Genomic DNA, 9,161 nt, shown 5'->3' with positions numbered 1-9,161 from the left:
AAAATATCTTAAATGTTTGCCCCATAGGACTGCATTCGACCACAGTGAGATGCTGCAGCAGAGTGGTACATTTCTCAACATCAAAGCCTTCAGTAAGGTTGTGCTATGGACAGATAAATGATGGAAAGCAACATTTTAGGCCTTGAAAAATAGGCAACATATCCATTAAGTCCCCTGTGTCCCCCCAATGTAGTTGTGTTACATACATATGGTTCCTTGATTTACGCATACATTTATTTAAAGTAGTTCGTAATAAAATTAAGGTTTAAACATGTTCACTGTTATACAACTTACTCTATACAAATCAAAATTGTATTCCTTAAATCATTCCATTCAATCATTTTTCACCTGTTGACAGAGTGGAGAGGAGAAACATCAGTTGTAATCTTAACATGGGAATAGTTATTTAAATAAAGAATAGTATTAAATAAATAAATTATAAATATAATATTTACATATATATTTGTTTTTTATTATTATTATTATTTTTCTTTTTTTAATATTATATAATGTTTTTTCAAGGGGTCCTGATGAGAGCCTGGTGTCGGAGGCTTGCTTCAATAGCGTACCCTTGTGGCCGGGTGTTGTCATGGCAATGTTGAGCTTGTTCTTGTCCAAGTTCAAGTTCAAGTTCAAGAGATTATTTGTCACATACATACACATACGGTCGTACATATATGCAGTGAAATGTCATGAAAATGTCACTGTTGAAGTTATTACCCTATACTGCTGCTCTGTTATATAAATTACAATTACCTGTATTTATAAAGCAGCCATATAAAGCACTTATCTAAAAAATCTAATATAAAATATACAGTTCATAGTATTTAAAGACAGGAGATGAGAGTGGATGCATGTTAGAAATGTTAAAAGGAAATACAGACAATTGTGTGTTGGCTTGAGGGTTAAACCCGGCTGAATAACAGGCATATATACAATGCATATATAAACATAAAATGCCTATATGATATATACCTATAATTATGTTTATTTTATTACAATTTTTCTGACAGAGAATTTTAGAAAAAGCCACTATGTGCTGCGACTTTGTAGTTTATATCAATGCAGACCGTTGAATACATTTGTCAAGGTCAGGACTGAACTTTTACATAATTTTGAAAATACCTAGAAAGTACCAACAAGAACCATATGGTTATTCAGAAGCAGTGCACATTTAATAATATACATTTCTAGATCATATTCTTTCAGCTTTTATTAGTTCACTTAGATTTTTATTTTGTGATTTGATGAAGATAATTTGAAGAATATGAAAGTGGTTTTCCTTTTGTTACGTTTTAGAAGTGTGGCTATACACTGACTATACACTAACTACTCGTCGAATTTTTTTTGGCCTTCTGCGCCAAATGATTGTCCACAATCTGGCGCTTGTTGGTGCCGCCCTCTAACGGAATTATTCTGCCACTGCAGCATAACGATGGTTTATTATTTTATTTCGAGAGAGACAGACAGATAGACAGCGACCTCAATAAACGTGTTCTCTGTGAGCTTTGTTGTGTCTAATTTTTAACTCTTTATCAGTCCATCATATTTACAATATTATTTTTTTAATTAACATATTTTTTTGTATTCAGTTATATAATTTTGTTAACTAATCAAATGACCGCGGATGGCGGGATATTTATTTAACAATTTTATACAACTATGACTAAATGGATAAATAATAATAATAAATATATCTGGAGGCAACAATACACAGAGTTCAGGGTAGTCGGCCCTTCGTTAAAGTTCAATGGATGAGTGCGCTTTGGCTCTCTATGATCGGGTGGTGTTTGCGGCTGTGGGTGGGCTCCCGCTGTCGCAACTAACCGCGGTTATCATTCTGAAGTAGGGCTGCATGATTATGGCTAAAATGATGATCATGATTATTTTAGTCAATATTTTGGGCCTGATTATTAATTCATTTTGGAAAACATAATAGTTATATTGCACTTTTTAAATGAACAGAAAAATGCCTTCACAATAATGTATTTTATAAACCAATGAATAAATAAACTAAGGTAAGTGGTTTAACTGATTTCAGTTGTAGAGGATATATAATGACATCAATTTGTGTAGTGGGCTACATATTTTGGTGGCGGGTTATCTCCCAAATAGGAGCCTTTCTGTGTGGAGTTTGCATGTTCTCCCCGTGCTCACATGGGGTTTCCTCCACCTCACGTCAGTAAGGACTCCCACCAAAAACATGCACCCATCATTGTCTGACCAGCGATGGACACTTATCAGCTGGTCCCCGGGCGCGTCCACGTATGCTGCCCACTGCTCCTGGCTGTGCCCCCGGAGGAAGGACAAGCCAGGATGGTTCAAAAGCAGAGGAGCCATTTCACCGGCCACCATCAAAGCATGTGTCTGTGTGCATGTGTTGTGCTGTGTTGTGTGATAATTAAAGATTCTTCTTCTTCTTGTAATTGTAACAAATCTTTGAAGCATCTAGAAGGGAACCCAAAAAAACACAAAAATAATGAATATTCAAAACACATACACAATAAATACATGTTCTTTGTATTATATATTTTCTTATGGTTATTGTTGCCAGTAATTATAATTCAGGAAGTTTGTATACATTGATATCTCTAAATATCTATAAATTCTGACGGTGATGTTATTGGGTTATTATTCTGTAAAACTCTGGTGTGTGTCAGTTCTCCCCAGGAGCGTATATATTTATGATGTTTAATACACTGTGCTTAGTTTACTCCAATTGTCTTCTGGTAATACTTTGACCAATTTTTTTTTTTTAACATATTAACGCTTAATAGTAATAAAATAATACCTGGCACTTTGTAACTCTGTATGGTTAAGAGTTTGCATCTTATATTCATTTATTCCAAGGCCAATCGGGGACTATATCTTTGCATGGCGTTATCTTGGTGAGGTTTCAATTGTTGACTAATCACTAGACTGCAATGCCACCACATGACACAACACAAGGACCTCTCTGTTGGGTGCGAACTGTACATCTGTGCGTGGTGCCATCTTGGTGAGGTTGCGCTTGTTGATCACAAACCTCTTCCAGAGTAATGAAACGATCTGGATCAAACTTGGACGACACCATGTTAGAACCTGCATCTGCATCTTGGTGAAGTCCCGATTGTTGACCAATCACTAGACTGCAGTGCTATCACGTGACCTGTGCTTCCTGTTATTTGTGCATGGGAACACGTTGCGGCGATGATAAAAATATACAGCTTTTTACTAAGTTATTCCACAATAATGGACCTATCGTGATCAAACTCAGATGATGGCATGTCGGAACTGCTCCGAATACATATTCTATTCATCTTGTCTGTGAGTGCGTCAGATCCATGCTATCCATACACCACTGACATCTGTTTTTCATTTACAAAAACAAGAGCTCCCGCTCCTTTGAGGCTGGACCACTAATATTAATAATAAATATATCTTCAGGCAGCAAGACACAGGGTCCAGGTTAGTCGTGTTAGATACGAATGACAGTTTTCCAAGTTACCAACAAACAAGCTGTGGTGTGGAGATGGTGTCGTATGAGCAGCCACACCTGTCCTGGGTCTAGGTAATTGGGCCAAGGATCAGTGTGGGTGTATACCTGTGGCTCGTTGATTGGTCTGATTAGAAACGGGTAAAACCCCCATCCCCCACAAACACAGGAGAGGAGCCCTTGTTATGACACGCTGTCTGTCTTCTCCGGGGCTTGTTCCACCTAGCCCACACGCTACAATAAACTGGTGTGTCTCTACTCCGCGGTCTGTGTCTCTGTGCTGGAGGGCCCTGAAAACGCCACTCAGGCGGCCTGTGGCAGATCTGTCACACACACCATCACTTCGTATTGACACCAAATTACAAATTTTCGAACGTAAACGGAAAACTATGCTACAGAACGTACCATCAGTTTGTGCTGTCACTCGTCTTTACATAAGAATTACAACTAAAACGAGTTACAAATGTCAGAGTTTCCATTGAACGCAGCATTGGATCCAGCTGTCTTTTGTCCCAAACCAGCGGGAATCCTGCACGAAGCAACCACACTACACACCAAGCGAATATACAGAGCGCACCTTGCTGGATGTATATAACAAATTGGATGATAATGTCACAAAGCGCCTGATATGAGAATTTTGTATTTCTGTGTGTCCTCAACTGAACTTATGAAGTATTGTGACATTATGTCCTAATAAGAACGTGAATAACCATGTGACTACGTGCAAGAACAACATGTACGCAATTGACTACATGCAAGAACAACATATACGCAAGAGATTACATGCGAAGAAAAGAAGAACATGTACGGACAACATGTACACAACTAATCACAAAGGAACATATGGATCACAAGAACTGTTTGATCATCACGTTTCAACCAAAGGCACTCCAACGGCCGATGATGCAACAGAGTCTACATCCTATAAATAGCTCTCTATAGAGAACTGAGCACTTCCTCGGTAACATCAAGTTGTGTTGTTGCTTTGTAACTGCTCCTCTTGTACAACATTGGATCCTCTTGTACAAGATTAAATACTTTATACTGAAGTATTGGTCTCCGATCTCCTCTATAACGATTAGTCCGTCCACGAACAAAGTTAGGAACTGAATAGTTTTAACATTAAATTGGCACCCAACGTGGGGCTCTAATTCTGCCTCCTCTCTCCAGAGCATCGGACCTGAAGCCTTGCAAGGGGGAGTCTGGGACTCCTATAGAAAGACCTCAGCCGTGGACCGTTTAGAGGTCCGTTTTGAGCAAGAGGCCAGGCTCCACTGGAGAGCGGAGCAGTGACGGGGCCAGGACTACAGAGGAAATTAAGGTTTTGGTGTCTGGGACACGAAACGGAAAACGCCCAAAAGGTAAAACAATTATTACTTATAAACATTAATGGGCTAAATTGGAGACAAGTAGAAAACACCTAAAGGTAAAACAATTTAACATCAAATTGTAAGGAAAACGATTCAACATCAAATTGTAAGTAAGGTTACTCCGAAGTCGGGGACTCAGAAAGACGTCTTTGGAAGGACGTAGGGCTAAAGGTAAGGTTAATTCGGTCCCTCTGCCTAAAGGCTTAAACTAATCCCCCAGGACCTGAGTTAACAAAAGATAGGTTACTCCGAGGCCGGGGACTCGCAAAGACATCTTTGGAAGGACGTAGGGCTTAAAAAAATTATTATAATAAAATAACATTGCCGGCTGTGTTTGTCTGTGTTTGTTTGTGTTTGTTTTTGTTTGTGTTCATTTGTGTTTGTTTGTGTTTGTTTGCATTTGTTTGTTTGTGTTTGTTTGTGTATGTTAACAAAAGATAAATGTTAAATGTTGATTATGTTAAAGCGCTAAAAATAAAATAAAATAAAATATAAAAATGGACAACAACTGTTCATGTTGTTGTAAAAGAAAAGAAAGACAGGAACAAGAAAAGTCGGAGGAAATTAATAACCTTTACCCTGTTCTTTATTCCCGCCGAGACAAACAAAAGAGAGAGGATGATGATGAGTACGTTCCTCGGGGTCCCCAACCCGATCCTCCACCCTATCCTAAACCTCCAGTCCTCACTCCTCATCCACTGCTCTACACTCCAGTTCCTGCTCCGAACCACCACGTCTCAGCCCACAGCCCACAGCTCTTCCAGGGCAGTACCAATCTGACGAGACCCCGAAAAGAATAACTCGCAGCGGTAAGTCATACAATCCTTTTTCCTCACCAATACTACCACAATTCGATGCAAAAATAAACCATTGCTGCCAGGAAGAAGGTGAGCCAGTCAAGATTTTCCTTGAACGACTCGAGCGGGTGTTTGATGCTAATAGTGGCATAATTATGCAATTAAAGAATGCCTATCTAAACAACTTGCACCCAAGTTTATCTGCTTTCGCTAAAAAGCACCTAATCAGACATGGCACAGCAGGATTGCACGTCAAAAAGGAGTATGCCCTGCATGCCGAAAGAGTGCAACGCACAAAAAAGAAAAAGAAGGTGAGTGACGCCTTTGTAATGGAAGAAGGAGAGGATGAAAATAATGATGGTTATCCTTCTGTGTATTTCAGAGGAAATGCACCTCGAGGACGAGGTGCCTGGCGAGGACGTGGTGGAAGTGATGGAGGAGGTGGAGTGGCAAGGAGGAATGGACATGAGAGAGACAATGTCTGCTACAATTGTGGCAAACCTGGACATTGGGCAAGAAATTGCCAATCAAGGAGGGAACATGGAGGCCGAAGAGGTGGAGGAGGAGGCGAAAGGGGAACCAGACCGAACAATGACTCGCATTTGGCATGACTGCTAGAGAAAAACAGGTCAAGCACCCACACACACACCCCTCACACACACACACACACAGACTTGGATGAAGGCGATTTAGAAGAAATTCTCAACCTAGGAAACGCAGACATGATGTTAAACCTGTATGAGCAGAAACCCTATGTGTCTTTAATAGTGGGAGATAAAAAGATCACATTTCTCCGTGCCAGACCCCCATGCGCTGTTGAATGATTTAAGAACAAATGCTAAGTATTTTTCAATGATAGCAAACATATTTATTTCGTTACCAGTAGATAACGATTGCCAGTTCTGGTTTGCTTTTCAATTCAAGAGGAAAAAAGTATACCTACACAAGAATCCCACAAGGATACTGTGAAAGCCCAACCATCTTTGCACAAGCGATATCATGCAACCGAGCAAATTTTGACCCGCCGAATCGGAGCCAACTCCTAATATATGTAGACGATATTCTGCTCGCCTTAAAAACAGAACAAGACCGTAGGAAAGACACAATAGCTATACTAAAATTCCTAGCCGAGCAAGGCCACAAAGCGAGTAAACCAAAACTCCAATTATGGAAACCAATAGTGAGATACCTAGGCATGACTAGTGTTCACAACCATTCGGGAGTAAAATTAAGACCAATCGCTCACTACTCAGCAAGATTAGATACAATAGCAAGAGCATTACCACCGTGCCTACAAGCTGTGCTGGCAGCAGCCCTCGCAATTCAACAATCAGCTCCAATAGTGTTGTTTCACTCCCTGACACTAAAGGCTCCGCATGGTATTGCAGTGCTTCTCTTAAAAAATAAGATTGCTTTCCTATCTCCAGCACGACACCTCAGTTGCATGGCAATCCTATTGTCACAACCTCATCTTACCATAGAAAGATGTACCACTCTAAACCCCTCTACACTCTTACCAACAGAAGTAGATGGAGAAATGCATGCCTGTATATCAGACAGTGAGAAAGTGGTGTTGCCTAGACCAGACTTAACGGACACACCATTCTCTAACACGGAAATAACAATGTATTTAGTTGGTTCGTGTAAGAAAAAATGTAGACAGATCTAACACAAGTGGATATGCGGTGGTAACACAGGACAAAGTTCTAAAATCAGGACTACTGCCTCCACACTACTCAGCACAAGCAGCAGAAATAGTTGCACTGACGGAAGCGTGCAATTTAGGTAAAGGAAAGATTGTTACTATCTACACAGACAGTCAAAATGCTTTCTTCACGCTATATGTTTTTGCAGCACAATGGAACAACAGAGGGATGGTTACATCCACAGGAAAACCAATCAAACATGCAGAACTAATACCAGCTCTTCTTGAAGCATTTTGAGAGACATGCAGGAAACAGCATCTGCAAACGAGAAGACATAGTGGAATAGAAATGGGGGAAAACAAATAGACGATGGCATTTGGAAATGACCAAAAGGAAAGCCGATCCTTCCTAAATCACTTTTTAGATTTGCCGCTATTTTGAGACATGGCAATACCCATGTCTCAACAGGAGGCATGGTTAATATGGTTGAATGTCAGTTCACAACATATGGATTTCATAATTAGGCAAAAAAAATTGTGCATCATGTACTGTATAATGTGCTCCAAGGTCAAGCCAGTCCGGGAGAGTGCTCTGGTCCCCTTGGCGCCTCCCCCGCCTCCTCCGCGCTTCATTGACGGGGGTCCTGCCTTCTCTGTCCGCCGTCTCCTACGTTCCCGCCGGCGTGGGAGAGGCCTGCAGTACCTGGTGGATTGGGAGGGTTACAGCCCGGAGGAGAGGTCCTGGGTCCCTGCGAGGCACATTCTGGACCACACCCTCATCAGGAAGTTCCATCAGTGCCATCCTGACCAGCCCTCCAGACCGGGTCAACCCTCCCGACCGCAGACCCCACCACCTCTATTGTCTGCGTCCTCCAGCGATGTTTCAGAGGCGGAGGATGTCGACCCTGGGGGTCCCTCCTCCGATGAGGACGTGGCCCATTTAGCGGAGGACGAGGAGATGGACGGGGTCTCCAACTACCCCGATGATGATCACGTGGCCCATTTAGCGGAGGACGTGGAGATGGAGGGGGTCTCCGACGAGTACTACCCGTTACAACATAAGCCTATTCCCTTTATCTATTCCATTTTATTTTATTTCATTTTATTCTATATATTTTTATTTTATTCTATAAGTAATCGACTTACTGTATTACGTTTTAGGAATCAGTTAGTTGGTCTAGTAGACAGAAATTTTCCTCTGACATATTGTGTGTAATCACCGGGTGTGTTGCATTACATTTCACTGCATATATGTATGAAAGAATGTATATGTATGTGACGAATAAACCTCTTGAATCTCGAATCTTGTTAAAGGTTTTGCATTAATTGTTTGCTCACCTCCATTAGGTTAGGGAGTACCTGTGGGTGGTCGCTTAGGCAGAGGGACGGTGAGAGTGTTTCCCTGTCCAAAAGGATAATGAGTTCTGGAACCGTATCATGTAGTGCCTGGCAGGGTTTTCGCTCTCACACTTGGTAACAAAATTTACATATGTTATGCTTATTATAAGCATAAACAGGAGGGAATGTTATAAGAATTTTGTATTTCTGTGTGTCCTCAATTGAACTTTTGAAGTATTGTGACATTATGTCCTAATAAGAACATGCAAAACCACGCATGTGACTACATGCAAGAACAACATGTACGCAAGAGACTACGTGCGAAGAAAAGAACAACATGTACGGACAACATGTACGCAACTAATCACAAAGGAACATATGGATCACAAAGAACTGTTTGATCGTCATGTTCCAACCAACGGCTGATGACGCAACAGAGTCTCCATCCTATAAATAGGCAACTGAGCGCTTCCTCGTTAACATCATGTTGTGTTGTTGCTTTGTAACTGCTCCTCTTGTACAACATTGGATCCTCT

At 41.0% G+C, this 9,161-nt stretch overlaps 1 long non-coding RNA gene across 1 annotated transcript; it reads left to right on the top strand.

The window, feature by feature from the left end:
- The first annotated feature begins 4,933 nt into the window (after positions 1–4,933).
- On the top strand, positions 4,934–8,504 carry LOC307239097. The gene is made up of 3 exons (XR_013844455.1): positions 4,934–5,654; positions 6,025–6,270; positions 7,856–8,504. It is a non-coding gene; the product is annotated as an uncharacterized lncRNA (long non-coding RNA).
- Positions 8,505–9,161: the final 657 nt, after the last annotated feature.

The sequence above is a fragment of the Zeus faber genome (genome assembly GCF_960531495.2).
Source record: "Zeus faber genome assembly, chromosome: 13".
NCBI lineage: Eukaryota > Metazoa > Chordata > Actinopteri > Zeiformes > Zeidae > Zeus > Zeus faber.
The sequence above is the reverse complement of the archived record's forward strand: the minus strand, read 5'-3'. Positions and strand labels throughout refer to the sequence as shown.